At 43.9% G+C, this 16,361-nt stretch overlaps 1 non-coding gene across 1 annotated transcript; it reads right to left on the minus strand.

The window, feature by feature from the left end:
• Window positions 1–3,546: 3,546 nt before the first annotated feature.
• Window positions 3,547–3,684, minus strand: LOC114808555. The gene has a single exon (XR_003756402.1). It is a non-coding gene; the product is annotated as a small nucleolar RNA SNORA7 (small nucleolar RNA).
• Between the last annotated feature and the right edge of the window lie 12,677 nt (window positions 3,685–16,361).

Below are 16,361 nucleotides of genomic sequence, written 5' to 3' on the forward strand. Positions count from 1 at the left end.
TAGATCCTAAGTCATTTTTAACATTTGTAAGCATTCACCGGTGATGTCAAATGTGATTAAACTAGAAGCGGCCTTCCTAGATGTGAAGTAGTGAGTTATCACCAGCTCAGTGATACCACTGCAATGCTGAAAGGTAAAGAGGGGGATTTGTTGGTAATTTTATTTAGAATTGGGGCTTTGGAGAGGTAGAAACCAGAAGAAACAACCATGTTTGCTAAGTTATCAAATCACCACCATCCTGTGACAGCACTGAAAAAAAATGGACCCTGACATCACATGCTATCATGCTGGCCTGCGGGAGTAGCATGCTGGTGTCATACAGATGCCATTTTGAAGAGATCTGCCCAATTCCACCTAAACCTAGAGTGTTTGTCCAGGGAAAACTCTGACCTGTCAGTTGCTTTAGAGCCATTGGATTCCCCTCCCCCATCTCTCTGAACATGCCTGCCACTTCTGAACTAGAGAACTTGGTCGCCGGATAACAGAGGGAGGAAGGATATATATAAAAATGTAAATATCAGACATAAAGGCATTCAGTGCCAAATGAATAACATTCAAGGGACTCACCAACTAAAAACCAGACTTTCCAGAAGCAACAGGAGTAGACATAATAGATTTTAATGATCACCAACTGAGAACATTGTACTCTACTAAGTACTTGGAAAGAACAAAACAAGCAAGTGACATATTCCTTATTATAGTAATAATGATGGTATTTGTTAAGCACTTCCTCTGTGCCAAGCACTGTTCTAAGCACTGGGGGAGACACAAGGTCATCAGGTTGTCCCACGTGGGGCTCACAGTCTTAATCCCCATTTTACAGATGAGGTAACTGAGGCCCAGAAAAGTGAAATTACTTGCCCAAAGTCATAAAGCTGACAAGTGGCGGAGGCAGGATTAGAACCCACGTCATCTGACTCCCAAGCCCGTGCACTTTCCCCTAAGCCACACTGCTTTTCCCTCCTTATTCACAAGGAGCTTACGCTGTAATGGAGGAGAGAGACATAAAAGTATTCACAGAATAATCAAAATAAATAATTGTATATGCAATTGAATAAACATCTACTCATAAGTGCTGAGGATGGGTATGAGCTCATAAATGCTGGAGATGGTTAATGGGTTGATATGTCTTAGATAGCTGGAAATGAGAGTTTGGGAAGAAGGATGAAAGAGGGTTAGAGTGTAGCAGGATAGGGAGCAGATATAACCAGAAGAATGTCCGCCTTACCACTGCCCATTGAGTTTAGAGAACAGAACTTTACAGTGTAGGCTCCATCAGGATACACAACCCTCATATCTCACCTGAACTTAATATGCCAGCATATCCACAGGACCCAGGATTTTACCAGTAATTGTAGACTACGCCAATGAGTTCAGAATACTGCAAGTTATTCCTTTCGTTTTGGTAAGGACTGGTTTGGTTTTCTTCTTTGAGTGGGGAGAGCATTTTGCCAGAAGAATCATGTATTTCAGGGCTAAGAAAGGCAGGAAAGAAGATGGTATTCAGTACATTTAGTGGAGAAACCATAAATTTCTACCTAAATGCTCCATTTGTCTCTCCCAGAGGAAACTTTCATTTAGAAAATCCCAGATGCTCTTCAAATCCAAAGATAAGATCAGGAGAAATGATATATATTGCATAGCCCGGGGAGTACCAGGAAGAGTTTGCAAATATATAATACAAAGATAGGCTGGAAATAAAAATTAATCTTTCCCATCATGAATTTCTATGGCATCCATGACCAGGAATCCATACTTGGGTGATGCTGAGCACTGTATTAAGAGGAGGGGACCTTGGGGAATCTCCCTTGTCTTTCTATCATGAAGACAAGGATGAATTTCAGGAAGAACCACTTTGTGGATAATTTCTTTTTAAATGGTATTTGTTAAGCACTTCTATGTGTCAGGCACAGTACTAAACTCTAAGATACATACAAGGTACATACAGTCGATTTGAACACGGTCCCTGTCCCAAATAGGACTCACAGTGTTATTTCCCATTTTACAGATGAGGTAAATGGGGCACGGAGAAGTTAAGTGACTTTTCCAAGGTCACACACAAGACGAGTGGTAGATCTGGGATTAGAACCCAGATCCTCTGACTCTCAGCTCCATGTTCTTTCCACTAGACAACACTGCTCCTCAATAACTGAATCCAAATTCCTTAAAGATGGGATGAAGGTAGGTCTTGTCATATGCTGTCGAGTCATCTTTGACCCATAGTAACACCATGGACATCTCTCCCAGAACACCCCACCTCCATCTGCAGTCATTTTAGTAGTATCCATAGAGTTTTCTTGGTAAAAATACGGAAGTGGCTTACCACCGCTTCCTTCCATGCAGTAAACCTGAGTCTCCAGCCTCGACTCTGTCACCCGTTGTTGGGGACAGGTTCTTTTGGAATCGGTGCAGTGAGAGAGAGAGAGAGAGAGAGAGGCTGGGGTTGGAAAACCTGAGTTTTGTATAGAATTTATTCTGCGGGGTGAATTAAATTAATTAATTATTTAGACGTGACAAATCAGCCTTCCCTTTTGGGAGAAATATGGTGTTTAAGCTTCCCTAACAGGAGGAATACACTGGTATGTTACTTGCATGTGGCCAGACACCCGAGCCCACTTATGATTTACTCACAATGTGCTGAGGCAGCTGGCTCCCACCATGTGCTCGTCCCACCCAGGAGGAATCCACCTTTGTGTTAAATACACTTATGCGTTAAACACTGATGAGTTACATACACTTATGAGTTACATACACTTATGCGTTAAACCCAGTTATGCGTTACCCACTTATGGTTACTCACACTTGGTGAGGCGGCTAGCTCCCACCATATTCACGTCCCACTCTGGAGGCACCCACTTAGACATCAAATCCACTTATGTGCTACTCGCACTTGGTGAGGCGGCTAGCTCCCACCATATTCACGTCCCACTCTGGAGGCACCCACTTAGACATCAAATCCACTTATGTGCTACTCGCACTTGGTGAGGCGGCTAGCTCCCACCCTGTTCACGTCACCCGGGGAGGCACCCACTTAGACATCAAATCCATTTAAACATTACATACCCATGGTGAAGCGTCTGGCTTCCAACCCCACGAGCTCTCAGCAGGACGGGACACTCACCCATCCCACGGGTCCTCACTTGGTGCAGGCAGAACGACCTTCTCACGCTCTGGACAGAGGCGACCTGCAGTCGGCTGCTGCAAGTCCCGTTCCTCTGCCCAGAAGGTTAGAGGCGGCAGGTATTTATCACCTGTGCCCTTAGGCCATTCCAGCTTCTGGCCTCAGTTTATCCAATCTCTGCCCTCCCCCCTCCTCCATTCCTAATTTGGTTCGGGGGTGAGGGACACCTTCTGTATTCCCAATTTGGGCTGTCAATCTGGCAGTTTTGGTTGTGGGGGTGGTATTCCACCCTCAATTCCGAGTTCCGCCTGCTGGCTAGGGAGATCACGAGATAGCATTTGACCTTGAGATGGTCTGTACCCCAGGTTCACCTTGGGACAGACTCTCTCTCCCATGCTGCCGCTGCCCAGTGCAGTTGAGTGTTGACTTGTAGCAGATTGCCTTCCACTCACTAGCCACTGCCCAATCTAGGAATGGAACGGATATGCCTCCACTTGACTCTCCCTCCTGTTGTTGAGACTGGTAGAGTACTAGGAACTCTCCAGGTGTGACACTGAGAGGGGATGAAGGTAGGACAGGATGGTTATTTCTGGTTCTGCAAAGAGGAATTTGTTTATTCTCTAGAAGAGTTTATGCATTGCACAATTTACACTGCACAGGTTGGCTACAAGTACTGAGAGAAAAACATTTTCCTCTAAAACCTCTTAAATGATGCGACTGGCAGGTAGCAGATTATTACTGTCACAGTTGTAAGGCACCTAGAATTGATACTTCTAGGTGGATTGTAAAGCAAAACGTATATTAAGCACTATGTATTCTGCCTTGGGTACCAGTAACAGAAAGTCTGCAGCGTGAAAGCAGCATCAAAGGGTTGGCATTGACCATAACTAACTTGGCTCAGAATGAATTACAATTAATTCCAAATGGTGGGTTTTCAATGACCAAGCTTTCTCTTTGGCTTTCTAGCTAAATTCTTTCCATTTGGGGCATGAAAATGCCATATCTTCAGAGAAAAATAAATGCTACATTTGCCTGGAGGCAATACTATAGGATTTTATTTCCCACTCTACTTCCGTCAGATGTAGGACCCAGTTTCCTGGTGGGTTTGGGGGACTTAGACATCTTGTCCCTTTGCTTCAGACATATAGCCTGAAGAGATGAAATTTTGTTTTCAAAATAGGTAGCCCCTTTCTGGGAGATTTCTAGGACCTATGTTCCCATTACCTTTGCTTGATTTTTTTCTGATAAATGTTTGTAGCATCCTCCTAACCGTGTCAGGATGTTGCTAATTGTGCTGAGAGAAAAATCTAATGATTTCTAGGCAATGATTAAGGCCTCTGGCCAGCTTTATTATATACTTGTCAAAAACTACTTCAAAACTATTGGCAGAATCTAAGGTTTTGTATTTGGAAAAAAGCAACCAACGTGGTTTCCCGATACCTATGGTTTTTGTGGCAGAGTTAATGTTTTTTTCTGATACTTTGGCATGCTATCATTTTCCAGTGTAATTACAAAAGTTTGAATTGCAGAGTGCAAGTTAGAAAAATTTCACAAGTTCTGAGAGCTTATTGTGTGCAGAGCACTCTACCAAGCACTTGGGTAAGTACAATATAACAGAGTTGGTAGTCACATTCCCTGCTCACAAGGAGGTTGGAAAGGGGAAGACAGACATTAAAATAAATTGTGGGTATATATGTCAGTGCTGTAGGGGTTAAGATGGGGTGAAGAGCAAGTGTTTGAAGGGAACAGAGCCAAATTATTTTTGCCCAATTGTGGATGGAAACTGATAGTTTCCCCCTTTTCCCCTCTTCAAAGCCCTACTGAAAGCTCATCTCCTCCTCCAGGAGGCCTTCCCAGACTGAGCCCTCCCTTTTCCTCTGCTCCTCCTCCCCTCCCCATCACCCCTACTCCCTCCCTCTGCCCTACCCCCTCCCTGACCCACAGCACTTGTGTATATATTTAAATATTTATTATTCTATTCATTTTATTAATGATGTGAATATATCTATAATTCTATTTATTTATTTCGATGCTATTGAGGCCTGTCTACTTATTTTGTTTTGTTGCCTGCCCTCCCCCCCTTCTAGTCTGTGAGCCTGTTGTTGGGTAGGGATTGTCTCTATCTGTTGCTAAATTGTACTTTCCAAGCACTTTAGTACAGTGCTCTGCACACAGTAAGTGCTAAATAAATACGATTGAATGAATGAATGAATGATTAGTTTGGGCAGAGTGACCAAATCTACATGGATTCTTTGTTAAACATAAACTTTAAGGTTTAGTATAACAAGATCAACAATAGGAGGATTATCAAGATTGGTGAAAACCCTTTGTTATGAAGCCTCAATATTACAATATTTGTTATGAGACCTCATCTATACGATGAAGGTACCCTATTGGCTCCAGCTTTCAGTTATCCTTACAGCCGATTTTCAATTATTCAGGATAATATGAAATAGAAGAAATCCTTGGGTACTGTATTTCCTTTCATTATTTAGCTACCAACTCTCTCATTTCCTGCATAATTTGTCAGGGGAGTGTCTAGGTGTTTTCATATGTCTATTTTACATTTGTCACAGAAATGAAATACACCTTCATGCTTTAACGGTGCTGGGAGATACTATGCTGGAGAAAACCTTTGCAGGGATTGAGGTGTGGTTGTGTGGTTTGATATCATTTCAGGTACAACCACCTCTGTTTATTCCCCAAAATGGGTAAGCCGCTTCAGTAAATCTAGGTCTCTTCTCCTCCTTTTTGCTCCTGCTCATCAGGACTTACTCAAAGAGGGAAAGGAAGAGGGAAGGGTAGGAGGTGAAACCAGCATCAGTCATCTTGCAGTTTGCTCTCTGGGAGGGCGAAGTTGAAACTATTGGCTAAAATGAACGCTGTGGATTTCAAAGATCTGTAGTCAGTCAATCTTTCAATGATATTTATTGAGTGCTTACAGTGTGCAGGACACTGGACTAAGCACTTGGGAAAGTACAATATAATGGAGTTGATAGACATACTAACATTGATTGAGTACAGATCATTAATAAATCCTAATGTATCCTCCAAGGTTTAGCAGGAAGGATTTAGGATTTCTATTAACTTCTTCCTTTCCTCCTTTCCTCTCTTCCCCTCCCTCCGCCTTAGGCTTTGTGTTCTTTCCTTGCACAATAGGAGCCTGAGCACCTAGTCACCTTGGGTTTGAAGAAGGGACACCACTGTATTCTTCTTTGTCTTTCGTGCAATGCTAATTGAGATTGTGACCCACCCATAAATTGTCTGGAGGCTCTCCCTGTGGAGAGATGAGCAAATGAGCTGTCTTCACTGACTCAGATACATCTGCCCTTCTGTAGATGGGCTTCCTGTTGGTCTGGGAAGGCCAGCTCTCAGTTCTGCTGCTGAGAACAACCTGGGGAATACTTTATGCATTCAGTTGTATTTATTGAATTCTTGCTGTGTGCAGAGCACTGTACTGAGTGCTTGGGAGTGTACAATACAAGAAAAAGCAGACACATTCCCTGCCCATAAGGAGTTTACAATACAGAGGGACCCTGTCCCTTGAGGTGCTCACATTCTGGAAGTTTAAAGAAATGTAAATAAGTGCTACCTGGTAGCAACCAAGTGCTAGGAGATGAGTACTTTTCTTAATGGTAATGGTTAAGTGCTCCCTATGTGTCAAACACTGTTCTAAGCCCTGGGGTAGAGACAAGTTAATCAGTACTCTACTGACTAATACTACTTAATAACTAATACTACTTAATAAATACACTAGTGTATACGTGGTGTGGAAGTGCTGAAATAGCAGTAGGGGGTGTGGAGATTAGGAATTTGTCAGGGAAGGCCTCCTGGAGACTTTGAGAGCCAAGTCTTTGAAAAGCAGCATGGTCTAGTGGAAAGAGCACAGGCCTGGCAGTCAGACAGACCTGGGTTCTAATTCTGGCTCCGCCCCCTGTCTGCTGTATGACCTTGGGTAGGGCACTTAATTTCTCTGCACCTCAGTTACGTCATCTGTAAAATGGGGATGAAGAGTGTGACCCTCATGTGGGACAGGGACTGTGCCCAACCTGATTAATTTGTACCTACCCTGGCATTTAGAACAGTGCTTGGCACATTGTAAGTGCTTAACAAGTACCATTATTATTAATATAAGAGGAGCAGTGGTCTGTTTCATACGAATGGAAAAGGGGTTCTAGGCCAGAAGGAGGATGCGGGCAACTGGTTGGTGGCAAGAAAGATGAGATCAAGGTACAGAGAATAGGTTGACATTAGAGGAGCAAATTATGCAGGTTGGGTTGTAGTAGATCAACAAGATATTGTATGAAGGGGTTAGTTGATTGATCCCCTGATTGAGCAGTCATGAGGAGCTTCTCTTGGATTTAGAGATGGATGGAAAACCATTGAGTTTTTTGAGGAGAGGAGAAACATGGACTGAAATTTTTTTAGAAAAATGAGTCAGGAAGAGGGGAGAGACAGGAGGAAAGGAAGCCAGCAAGGAGGCCGAGACCATAGTCAAAGCGGGATATAATACTGTTGGTATTTGTTAAGTGCTTACTATGTGCAGAGCACTGTTCTAAGCGCTGGGGTAGATACAGAGTAATCAGGTTGTCCCACGTGAGGCTCACAGTTAATCCCCATTTTACAGATGAGGTAACTGAGGCACAGAGAAGTTAAGTGACTTGTCCACAGTCACACAGCTGACAAGTGGCAGAGCTGGGAGTCAAACCCATGACCTCTGACTCCGAAGCCCAGGCTCTTTCCACTGAGCCACGCTGGGATATGTGGTAGTAGTTTGGATGAAGAGGAATAGGTGCTTTCTAGATATGTTGTGTAGGAAGAATCGATCAGACTTTGTGAAAGACTGAATATGTGGGTTAAATGAGAAAGGTGAGTTGAGGATAATGCCAAGGCAACGGGCTAGTGAGACAGTTCATTAGATTGTAAGCTCATTGTGGGCATGGAATATGTCTGTTTTATTGTCATATTGTACTCTCCCAAGTGCTTAGTACAGTGCTCTGCACACAGTGCTCAATAAATATGATTGACTGACTGATAGGGAGGATGATGATGCTGTCTACAGTATTGGGAAAGACAAGAGGAGGGCAGGATTTGGGTGGGAAGGTGAGGAGTTCTGTTTTAGACATGTTAAGCTTGAGTTATCAGAGGAACATCCAAGTCGAAATGTCCTGAAGGCAGGAGGTAATGCGAGATTGAAGATGAGGGGAGAGGTCAGGTCTGGAGACATAGATTTGGGAATCATCCGCATAGAACTGGCAGTTGAAGCTATGGGAGCAAATGGGTGTATATGGAGAATAGAAGGGGATCCAGAACTGAGCCTTAAGGGACTCCCACAGTTAGTGGGTGGGAGGCAGAGGAGAAGCCTGCAAAAGACACCGAGGTTGATTAACCCGAAAGAGAGGAAGGGAAACAGGAGAGGAGAGTGTCAGTGAAGCTGAGGCTGGATAATATATCCAGGAGAAGGGGATGGCCACAGTGTCAAAGACAGCTGAGAGGTGGAGAAGGATTATAATGAAGTAGAGGCCATTGGATTTGGCCTGAAGAAAGTCAAGGGTGACTTTAGAGAGGGCAATTTCAATGGAGTAGAGGGGGTCAAAAGGGGAATTGGAGGACAAGCAGGTGGTGGGTTTAGACAGCTTGCTCAAGGAATTTAGAGAGAAATGGTAGGAGGGATCAAGGCAGGGATAGGGAAGACATGAGCATGCTTGAAAGCAGTGGAGAAGAAACCATTGGAGAGAGCAGTTGAAAATGACAGTCAGAGAGGGATTGAGGAAAGGGGCAAGCATTTTGATAAAGTACATAGGGATGAGGTAGAAGGCGCAGGTGTAGGGGGAAGATTTTGAGGGAATGTGGGAGCTCTCTTCTTGATATACCACTAGGAAGGATGGGAGAGTCAGAGAGGACAGGAGGAGGGTGGATTTGGAGGGGTGAACAGGAGATTTTATGGTGATACTGCCTGATGATTTCAATATTTTGATTTCACTAGATGGCAAGGTCATTAGGGGCAAGAGATTGGGGAGGCTGGGGATTGAGATTTAAGGTGGAAGTTGAATATCTGAAACAGTTGCCATGGGCAATGAGTATGGGAGTTAATAAGGTTTCAGGTTCAGGGTTAGAAGACTTAAATGATTTGGAAAATGAAAATGTTTAAAAATTAGGTAATAAGGCAGTGAAGGCATGCTTAAAAAGAGGTTGGCAATGGGTTCAGAAACCTAGGGATACTCTCAGCATTTCTGTAAAGTGAGGGTGACATTCTTGATGAACTTTGAATTAAGGAAAACTTATATTGTACTATCTATTCCTTCAACGACACTGAACAATCCTGCTTCCAAAATAACACCATATTCTATCCAGGTAGACACACACTATTCATTCAATAGTATTTATTGAGTGCTTACTATGTGCAGAGCACTGTACTAAGCGCTTGGAATGAACAAGTCGGCAACAGATAGAGACAGTCCGTGTCGTTTGACAGGCTTACAGTGTGGGAAGGAACATTCCCTAATTCCCCAACAGTGTTCTTTTCCTACAGTGTGTGTAGGATGCATGGGAAGGGGAGCAATGGGGGAAGAGGGATCTGGATGATTTTTTATGCTGGCTCAGTGGAAAGAGCACAGGCTTGGGAGTCAGAGGTCATGGGTTCTAATCCTGACCCTGCCACTTGTCTGCTATGTGACCTTGGGAAAGCCACTTCACTTCTCTGTGCCTCAGTTACCTCGTCTGTAAAATGGGGATTAAAACTGGGAGCCCCACGAGGGACAATCTGATTACCCTGTATCTACCCTAGTGCTTAGAACAATGCTTGGCACATAGTAAGCATTTAACAAATACCATCATTATTATTATTTGGGTAAGTCACTTGACTTCTCAGTGCCTCAGTTACCTCATCTGTAAAATGGGGATTAAGACTCTGAGCCCCAGGTGGGATGACCTGATTACCTTGTATCCCCTCAATGCTTAGAACAGTGCCTGGCACATAGTAAGCGCTTAACAAATACCATCATTATTATTATTATTATTGTTATTATTACATGTCAAGCACCATACTAAGCACTGTCCCTCATGGGGCTCCCCAGTCCAAGGGGAAGGAAGAACAGGTATTTCATACACACTGTACAGGTGAGGAAACCGAGGCACAGAGAAGTAAAAAAAAGGTGGGAAGCAGCGTGGCTCAGCGGTAAGAGCCTAGGCTTGGGAGTCAGAGGTCATGGGTTTGAATCCCAGCTCTGCCTCTTGTCAGCTGTGTGACTCTGACTCTGGGCAAGTCACTTCACTTCTCTGTGCCTCAGGTACCTCATCTGTAAAATGGGGATTAACTGTGAGCCTCACATTGGACAACCTGATTACCCTGTATCTACCTCAGCGCTTAGAACAGTGCTCTGCACATAGTAAGCACTTAACAAATACCAACATTATTATTATTATTAAAATGATTTGCCCACAGTCACCCAGCAGGCAGGTGGCAGAGCTGGGATTAGAACTCCAGTCTCCTGATCCTCAGGCCTGGGCTCTTTCCACTAGATGAAACTGTTCCTCATAGGCTTCTTCTGACTGTACTTCCCAAAAGGTTACTGGGACATTCTAGGAGGAAACTAACTTTTCCACCAATAGCGAGGGGGAGGTGGTAGATGAGGGCAGGTACTTCAGGTGAAACAGGAGACAGATTAGTAAAAGACAGTTTCTATAAAAGGTTGAAAACCCAGCTCTAAGAGAAGGAAACATAATCTAAAGGAAAATTGAAGGGGTCGAGGAACTTCCACTGGCTCGCCGATAATAATTTAGAGTTGGCAGTAGTAAAGAACGTTGATTTTATTGATTTCACTCTCCTCATAGAGAAGACTCTTGTGGTCTGGGAGAGGGTGAGCTGATAAATTTAACTGCCCATACAATCCTTTCTGGTGCCTATTTGTAAAGCTATGGCAGAGAGTCCTTAAAATAATCATGAAGAGATGGATCAGAGAATGCAAAATCAGAACTAGGAGTTATTTATGAGGGGAACTGGTACAAAACTACCTGGCCTCAAGGATCCACTGGGCATCTATCCAAGTAATAGAACTCCACAAATCGGAAGTTTAACACCAAGGGGTTTGAATTCTTTACTCCCAAACATGGATTTCGGGTGAGATGAAAAATACATAAAAAGTCTTATTATAACTTCTTCGACTTGTGAAACAGTTCATCCAACACTATCGTGATGAGTTTTGTGCTAATGAATCAGAAAAAATATTTCCTTTAAGCTATTAGTAGATTTCAAAGCCAATAGCAACATTTTGCTAGCATAATATTTATGAACTCAACAATTTGCAGTAATTTGCTTAACTGAAAACACCCCTTCCCTCTCCTTTCTCCTTCTTTTCTTAATACTTGTGGTATTTGTTAAGTGCTTACTATGTGCCAAGCACTTTTCTAAGCCCTGGGCTAGGTACAAGATAATCAGGTCCCACATAGGGCTCACAGTCTAAGTAGGAGGAAGAACATGTATTGAATCCCCATTTTGCAGATGAGGAAACTGAGGCATAGAGAAGTTAGGTGACTTGCCCAAGGTCACTCAGTAGACAAGTGGTAGAGCTGGGATTAGAACCCCAGTCCTCTGACTCCCAAGCCTGTGTTCTATCCACTAGGCCATGCTGCTCTCCTCTTCTCTTTCTATAGCATCATCCAAGATCTGGTGATGAGTTTAGCCTTAAAAGAGAGACACAGACTTCTGGCCTCAGAGACCCCCCAAATAATAACCGTGGGTTTTTTTATGGTGTTTATTAAGAATTTACTATGTTCCAGGCACTGGAGATGTAAGATAATCAAATTAGAAATGGTCCATGTCCTACATGAGGCTCACAGTCTTTATCCCCATTTTATAGATGAGGTAACTAAGGCACAGAGAAGTTAAGTGATTTGTCCAAGGTCACACAGCAGGCAAGTGGCAGATTCGAAATTAGAACCCAGGTCCTACAGACTCCCATGCCCATACTCTATCCACTAGGCCACACTGCTTCTTAAGTAATAATAATAGCTGTGGTATTTGTTGTGTTTACTATGTGCCAGGCACTGTACTAAATGCTGGGGTGGATACAGAGTAGCAGCATGGCTTAGTGGAAAGAGCACGGGCTTGGGAGTCAGAGGTTGTGGGTTCTAATTCCGGCTCTGCCACTTGTCAGCTGTGTGAGTTTGGGCAAGTCACTTAACTTCTCTGGGCCTCAGTTATCTCATCTGTAAAATGGGGATGAAGACTGTGAGCCCCCCATGGGACAACCTGATGACCTTTTATCTACCCCAGTGCTTACAACAGTGCTTGGCACATAGTAAGCACTTAACAGATACCAATGTTATTATTATTACAAGTAAATCTGGTTGGATACAGTCCCTGTCCCACATGGGGCTCACAATCTCAATCCCCATTTACAGATGAGGTAACTGGGGCACAGAGAAGTGAAGAGACTTGCCCCAGGTCACACAGTTGACAAGTGGTGGAGCCCTGCCAAGCACTGTACTAAGCCCTGGGGTAGATACAAGATAAGTCCCACATGGGGCTCACAGTCTAATTAGTAGGGAGAACAAATAATGAATCGCCATTTTGCAAATGAGGGAACTGAGTCACAGAGAAATGAAGTAAGTTAAGCAAATTCACACATCAGGTAAGCAAACGGCAGAGCTGGATTTATAACCCAGTTTTCCTGAATCCTAGGCCCATACTTTGTTTTCCGGTAGGCCATGCTGAATCCCCATCACTGGGACCCTCAGTTGTCATATCTCTGCCCGTGTCCCTCTGTCAATACCTGGTCCTGATCTACTGAATACCCAATATCCCACCCAGTTTGGGGTGAGACTCTTTCTGTTAACCAAGAGACTCTTAACTTGTGTCAGTCCCTTCCAATAGGTGAAGCACTGGGTTGGGGTGCTGCCCCCTCCTGTCAGTTTTTCCCTCTCCCTTCCTCATTCAAGTTGGGTCTTGAGAGAATTTCATGGCAGGTAACTTTAAAGATGTCGGATCATGTGTTGCCAATGAATGTCCTTCCGCCAGGGGCCATAATCTTTTATGAGGTCTATTCTCCTCCTAAGTGATTTGCCTTTTCATTTCTGAACTGTCACTAGTCATCTCATCGTGTTTTGAAGCCAACGGTTTCAGGAATTTATTATGCCTGAAAATCCTTGCTAATTCAGACCTAGGAGATACAGACACTGCCGCCCACCTCCTCAGGGGACAATCTGGCTCCAGGTTTTCTTGCTTTTCAGATGCAGAGCCTCTTTGAAAGAGGTGCAGAAAGGACCAGGGTTTTAACATCTTTAAGCTTCCTGCTTTATGTATATTCAGCAAATGTTCAACTCTACACTAAAGCCATTGAATTCAATGAGGCGATCTGGGTTAGGCTTCCAAATTCATTCTTAGATAAACTGGGAGGAAAACAAGGTGCAGAGATCTGCTGTTTTCCCCTTTGCTCTTGTCCTCTGTAATTATCTTGGGACTTAGTGGATAGAGCACGGGCCTGGGAGTCAGAAGGACCTGGGTTTTAATCCTGGCTCTGCCACATATCTGCTCTGTGACCTTGGGCTAGTCACTTAACTACTCTTTGGCTCAGTTACCTCATCTGTAAAATGGAGATAAGAGTATGAACCCCATGTGAGAAAGGAATTGTCTCCAATTTGATAAACTTGTATCCACCCCAGGGCTTGGAACAGTGCTTGGCACATATTAAGTGTTTAACAAATATTATTATTATCTTTTATGCACTATATGGTATCAACCGCTTTATTTGTGCTGGGCCAATATGTCCATCTTTATTATCTACGTTAAGGAGGGAAAATGTGCATAATTTGGCAACTTTGTTTTCCTGTCAAGACTGTGTTCGTACCAGCTGGCTGGTAGTCCTGCTAAGCCCTGTGCCCACTTTCACCTCCATGTTAAGCACTGGGGTAGATACAAGATAATCAAGTCCCACATGGGGCTCACAGTGTAATTAGTAGGGAGAACAAGTACTGAATCGCCATTTTGCAAATGAGGGAACTGAGTCACAGAGAAGTGACTCAGAGGATGAAGTTGATAGGTAAATAGACAAAGCGATCCATGTTCTCCCTCTCCGGTCCAGTCCCAGAGCTCTTACCATTCCACCCCTTTTGATTTTCGTGGCAGGGTTGGAGCTGATCAAGGAGTAAGGATGGAGAGCAGTAGGGGATAGACACATTATTCCTGCCTGTTCTCAACCCCACTCTGCCTTCAGCCTAGAACAGTGCCAAGCAAGAGGGCACAGAGCAGGAGCTGAGGTTGAGACGTGATTTTGCATCCCTCCTGCTTGATCCCTCTATTCTCGGGTGAACTGGAATTGGGCAACACCATTCCAGCTCTGAATGTATTCCCTGCAATAGCCTCAAGGTCTGTAATCAATCAAAGCATTTATTGAGCATCTACTGCATGCTCCATTAAAACCACTTGGCAGACCACCATGATATTAGTAAACACAATTGCTGACCATGAGGAGCTTACACTTCAGGAAGGGAGACACTGAACTTAATTACAGATAGGACGATGAGGAAAGCAGACTTGTTCAGAGAAGCAGCATGGGAAGAGCACGGGCTTGGGAGTCAGAGGTCGTGGGTTTGAATCGCCGCTCTGCCACTTGTCAGCTGTGGGACTGTGGGCAACTCACTTAACTTCTCTGTGCCTCAGTTACCTCATCTGTAAAATGGGGATTAAGACTGTGAGCCTCACGTGGGATAACCTGATTACCCTGTATCTACCCCAGCGCTTAGAACAGTGCTCTACACATAGTAAGTGCTTAACAAATACCAACATTATTATTATTATTATTATTGTTACTTAGGGCCTGTACAGAAGTGCTACAGATGGTTGTGAGTACACGAATGTGTGGTTGGCACAAAGACCTGGGCTGGAAGTTGAGGGTATAAAATTGGGGAAGAGGACTTGTGGTTTCAGAAAGGATTTGAAGTAGGGGTGAATTGTGGTCTGGTGGGTAGGAAGGGGGAGGGAGGTCCAAACAGGAGGAAGGGAGTAAGCAAGGAATTGGAGGCTGGAGAGATGAGCACAAGGCCTAGTGAATAGGTCAGCTTGAGGGTGACAAATAGTGTGAGCTGGGTGTAGTGGGAGAAGAGAGTGGATAAGAAGTAGGGAGAGGTAATAGAGTGCTTTAAAGAAAATCTGTAACATCTGGTGATGTTAATAATCACTACAATTAATTAATGTTGATAATCATACCAATTATTAAGTAATGTTAATTATCATAACAATTGTAGTTGTTAAATGCTTACCCTGTTTTAGTCATTCAATCAATTAATGGTGTTTATGGTGTCTCACCAGCCCATAACCTTGGTGTTATCCTTGACCTCTCCTCTCACTCATCCCACATATTCAATCCATCACTAAATCCTGTTGTTTTGACCTCCACAAAATCACTAAAATCCATCTTTTCTTCTCCATGTGAACTGCTACCATGTTAATCCAAGCACTTATCCCATCTCTCCTTGGTTGCTCTATCTGCCTCTTTGCTGACCTCCCCACTCCAGTCCATACTTCACTCGGCTGCCCAGATCACTTTTCTACAAAAATGTTCAGGCCATGTTCCCCACTCCTCAAGAACCTCCAATGGTTGCCCATCTACCTCCATATCAAACAGAAACTCCTCACCATTGGCTTTAAAACACTCAAACACTTTGACCTCTCCTACCTCACCTTGCTACTCCCCTACTACAATCCAGCCCACACACTTCACTCCTTTAATGCTAACCTTTTCACTGTACCTTGATCTCATCTATCTCATATTCTACCTCTTGTCCACTTTCTGTGCCTGGCCTGGAATGCCCTACCTCCTCATATCTGACAGTTACTCTTCCTGCCTACAAAAACTTATTGAAGGCACACTACCTCCAAGAGGCCTTCTCTGACTAAACACTCTTTTCCTTTTCTGTAACTCCCTTCTGCATCACCCTGACTTGCTTCCTTTATTCATTAGAGAAGCAGCATGGCTCAGTGGCAAGAGCCCAGGCTTGGGAGTCAGAGGTCATGAGTTCGAATCCCGGCTCTGCCACTTGTTAGCTGTGTGACTGTGGGCAAGTCACTTCACTTCTCTGTGCCTCAGTTCCCTCATCTGTAAAATGGGGATTAAAACTGTGAGCCCCACGTGGGACAACCTGATCACCTAGTATCCCCCCAGCGCTTAGAACGGTGCTTTGCACATAGTAAGCGCTTAACAAATACCACCATTATTATTATCTCCCCTCTCAAACTCACAAC

This window comes from Ornithorhynchus anatinus, chromosome X5 (genome assembly GCF_004115215.2).
Source record: "Ornithorhynchus anatinus isolate Pmale09 chromosome X5, mOrnAna1.pri.v4, whole genome shotgun sequence".
NCBI lineage: Eukaryota > Metazoa > Chordata > Mammalia > Monotremata > Ornithorhynchidae > Ornithorhynchus > Ornithorhynchus anatinus.